This window comes from Octopus sinensis, linkage group LG14 (genome assembly GCF_006345805.1).
Source record: "Octopus sinensis linkage group LG14, ASM634580v1, whole genome shotgun sequence".
Lineage (NCBI taxonomy): Eukaryota > Metazoa > Mollusca > Cephalopoda > Octopoda > Octopodidae > Octopus > Octopus sinensis.
The window spans coordinates 35,265,131-35,270,130 of NC_043010.1; the positions used below are offsets into that span (position 1 = coordinate 35,265,131).

Genomic DNA, 5,000 nt, shown 5'->3' on the forward strand with positions numbered 1-5,000 from the left:
CACACACACACCACACACACACACACACATATATATATGAAGTATACAAGAAAAAAATAGAAAAACGTATTAGATAGAGTAATCCTAAATCCACTATTAATCCTGAGAAACTAAGATGGAATGAACATGGTTGGAATGCCTTTGATTATAGGTCTACTTTAACCATGGCTGTCCTAGGGTTAAACAGCAGTAACAGTAAAGTGACAGTATACACACTCTCTTAAACAAAAAAACAATAGTGGCATTGTATACAACACTTCTAGGAAAAAAAAGCAATAAACAAAACTTAGTATATAGATCGACCCCCTCTAAAAAATAACAATTAAGTGTCACAGCATTCAGAGACCCACCCACCTCTACCATCTCCATAGCATGTCTCATTTTAAAGTCTTTTTTTTCATCCCAAAATACCACTTAATCCTAAATACCACTTAAAGTTAACAAAATCCAATGAATAATGTAAATCAAGATATTGGTGTGTGTGTGTGTGGGATGTATGAGATAGAAACGTTTATGTGTGTATATGTGTATGTATGTGTCCATGTGTATATGTATATATGTGAGCATATGTGTATGTATGCATGCAAATATATGTATGTACATACATGGCGCAAGAGTGGCTGTGTGGTAAGTAGCTTGCTTATGAACCACATGGTTCTGGGTTCAGTCCCACTGCATGGCACCTTGGGCAAGTGTCCTCTACTATAACCTCAGGCTGACCAAAGCCTTGTGAGTGGATTTGGTAGGTGGAAACTGAAAGAAGTCAGTCATATATATGTATATGTATATATGTATATGTATATATATATGTGTCTGTGTTTGTGCCCCGAACATTGCTTGACAACCGATACTGGTGTGCTTACGTCCCCGTAACTTAGCAGTTTGGCAAAAGAGACCGACAGAATAAGTACTAGGCTTACAAAGAATAAGTCCTGGGGTTGACTTGCTCGACTAAAGGCAGTGCTCCAGCATGGCCACAGTCAAATGACTGAAACAAGTAAAAGAGTATATGTACGTATGTATATATGTATGGAGGAAGCAGGTTATGGGGGGGATCGACACTTTTGAGAGAGCACGTATCCAGCATGAAGAACTTAAGCGAGCTGCGCGAAAGTGCACGACTCGTATAGTGAATGGGGAAAGCTTGGTCTGCAATGTTTGCAGTCGTGTATGCTTGTCAAGAGCAGGACTCATTAGCCACCAACGGAGCCGCAAATGCAAAATATAAGTTAGTCCTAGAGCGCACAATGTTCCTGAAGGTCGGCAATGGTCTTCCTCGGTCACGAGTGGACGGCCATCATGTATGTATGTATGTATGTATGTATGCATGTATGCATGCATGCATGTCTCTGTGTATACACAAACATCTACACAAGACAACCACAAAACACATACATTTGTATTGAAAGAGAAAGAAATACTCAAACATGGATGTAGATAGATACGAAAACAGAAAAAGAAAGGGAGAAAGAGAAAGATTGATATAAACACATACATACAAAAACATATACACATACAAAGAGAAACAAATACAGACACACATACAGACACATATACACATACACACAAACACTCACACATGTATGTATGCGCGTGTATGTGTTTGTTGGTGATAAGATTACACCCCAGTATCAAGTTTTACATTGCAGCGAAATGCAACATTGCACCATTTTGTAGTTATAAAGATACATAGTCTTTATAACACACACACACACACACACATAATATTAACATAGAAACATACAAATGTAGAGAGAAGCACATACAGATTGTATATGTGTGTGTGTATATATAATATATATATATATATATATATATATAATATATATAACAAAAGAAGACAATACATACATACATACATACATACATACATACATACATAAATACATACATACATACATACATACATACATACATACATACATACATACATACATACATACATACATGTACAATCGTACATGAACATACACAACTGCAAACACAGACTCATACATATACAGTATCTCACTTCACACACACACACACACACACACACACCACACAAACATAAGGGAATTTAGAGGTAGGGAACAAAGAGAAAGAAAGGAAAAAGAGAGAAAAGGAGACAAAGAGAAACATATACAATATGCACATACATACATTTTATATATATATATACATACACACACACAAAGTGAGAAAATGAGAGAGAAGGAAATACACACACAAAAAAATATACATACACATACTGATATATAGATATGCATGCATGTGCGTGCACACACACACATACACACAAAGAGAAACTGTGAAATTCAAAATTTGAATTGATACGTAAGGCCTAAAAATGACACAAGAAGTATTTCTTATAGGGCGGGGTTAACTAACTAGCTTATCTAAGGGGTAGGGGACATTTAGATGACATGCTTAGAATCACATCTGGAATAGACTATTTATTTAGGATTAAAGAAATAAAATGGCAAACTAGTTCATATCTAACATTTAAAGACACAACATATATATATATATATACATACATACATACATACATACGTATATATATATATATATATAATATATATATATATATTATATATATATATATATGTGTGTGTGTGTGTGTACACACACACAATTATTAGCACAGTCATCAGGATACAACAGATGTGTGAGGGGTTTTCCTATTGATGGCCCCTTGTAGCTTTTTTTGTTTTTTCCAGTTTAGGTTCATGTTTTATAAAGTGTCTAATTTAATTTAATGCTCATTTACAACCAAAAATCTTAATTCATTTCTTTTATCAATGTTTTTGATCTCTGAATTAGTACCAAATAAAATATTATTATTATAAGGCTATTTCATGCTACTTTAGTAAGAAGGAATGTCTTAAGCTTTGGTGACAACAAGTCTCCAAGAAACTCAATAATCTTTCTCTGAATTCTTGCAGAACAGAGAATGACACTTCTCTGCAGATTGATAATGTTTGTCTCAATTTTAACATCCTTCAATCTCTTAGACAGCAGTTTGGGTGCTGTGCCAAGTACGCCAATTACTACAGGAATAATCGTCACCTTTGTCTCCCACAATCTTTTCCTCTCCCTGGCTAGGTCCTGGTATTTCTCAATTTTCTCACTTTTTTTTATATATATCCATTCTATTATCATATGGTACTGCAAAGTCTATTATACTCTTTTACTCTTTTACTTGTTTTAGTCATTTGACTGCGGCCATGCTGGAGCACCGCCTTTAGTCGAGCAAATCGATCCCAGGACTTATCCTTTGTAAGCCTAGTACTTATTCTATCGTTCTCTTTTGCCGAACCATTAAGTTATGGGGACATAAACACACCAGCATCGGCTATCAAGTGATGTTGGGGGGACAGACACAAACACACACACACACACACACGCACACACATATATATATAGATACACATATACAACGGGCTTCTTTCAGTTTCCGTCTACCAAATCCACTCACAGGGCTTTGGTCGGCCCAAGGCTATAGTAGAAGACACTTGCCCAAGGTGCCATGCAGTGGGACTGAACCCGGAACCATGTGGTTGGTAAGCAAACTACTTACCACACAGCCTTTTTTTTCTTTGTCCTCTATAGCCATATCTGGTTCCTTGCTTCAATAGTATGGTAAGTCTTTACAAAGAAATCCCATAAAACCCTCTCATTATTATTCACCACCACACCCTCCAGCTTGTGTTCTGTCATCATCATTATTATTATTATTATTATTATTATTGCTCAGGTGACAAGCTGACAGAATTGTTACCATGCCGGATGAAATGCTTAGCAGTATTTCACCCATCACTACATTCTGAGTTCAAATTCCATCGAGGTTTACTTAGCCTTTCATCCTTTCAGGGTCGATAAATTAAGCGCTAGTGAAACACAGGGGTTGATGTAATCAACAAAACCCCTCCCAAAAATTTCAGGCCTTGTGCCTTTTGTAGACCATCAATGGGAAAGCTGGCAGAATCATAAGCACACCAGGTGAAATGCTTAGCATTTCAAATTCTACCAAGGCCAATGTTGCCCTTCATCCTTTCAAGGTCAGTAAATTAAATATCAGTGAAACACTAGGATTGATGTAATCAACTTTCCCGCTGACCTCCTTTAACTGGGAGGGCAAGGTGGTTTTCCTTTGCTTAATAGCTGTAGCGAAAGAGGTGATATGGTGGACCCGTTTGAAAGGGCTAAGGTCAGACACTTTCCTCTTCGGCCAAGGCCTCATTAATTTTTTCAAGTTTCACTTGAAAAGGAAGATGAGAGTAGAGAGGGAAGTGATGTCTGGTAGCAAGTTTATTGAAAGGTGGGTGAATGTCGCAAGAATGGCCAGAATGAACGGACCAATTCTGAGGATACACCTGTGAGAATTAAAAGGAAATATAAAAGGAGAAAGGGGCTCTCTACCCCCCTTTTGACCAGGCTCCTGTGGCTTTTATGGGTTTTTCCAAGAGTAACCTTTCGAAGCACCTCCCCTATTGGGAGTTTTAATTGTTACTTATTTTTCGTTGTCATCCTGCTTTTGTACATGGACTTTTTCAAATGGACAAAACCATTTGTAACTTTCGTCCTGTGTTTTGTACCTTTATGTTTTAATTGATTTTTGTTAGCCCTTGTGGCCAATAAACGAACAAATTATTATTATTATTATTATTATTATTATTATTAAGGCAGTGAGCTGATAGAATTGTTACCAAACTAGGCAAAATGCTTAGTGATAATTCATCCATCCTTACATTCTGAGTTCAAATTCTGCCAAGGCTGACTTTACCTTTCATCCTTTTGGGGTCGATAAAATCAACCCCAGTTGATCATTGGGGTTGATTTAATCAACTTACTCCCTTTCCTGAAATGGCTGACCTTGTACCAAAATTAGAAATCATTATTGTTGTTGTTGCTATTAAGGCACCGAACTGACAGTATCATTACCACACCAGATAAAATGCTTAGCAGCATTTTTTCCTGGTTCTTTACTTTCTCAGTCCAAATGCACTAAGGTCGAC

The 5,000-nt window shown here is 36.8% G+C and overlaps 1 protein-coding gene and 1 long non-coding RNA gene across 2 annotated transcripts in view; both read right to left on the minus strand.

Annotated features, from left to right (window-relative positions):
• The window catches only part of LOC115218929, a 121,094-nt gene that overhangs the window by 27,119 nt on the left and 88,975 nt on the right, over nucleotides 1-5,000 (minus strand). The window lies entirely within an intron of this gene.
• On the minus strand, nucleotides 3,126-3,657 carry LOC118765951. The gene is made up of 2 exons (XR_005001859.1): nucleotides 3,559-3,657; nucleotides 3,126-3,167 (listed from the first exon to the last, which is right to left on the minus strand). It is a non-coding gene; the product is annotated as an uncharacterized LOC118765951 (long non-coding RNA).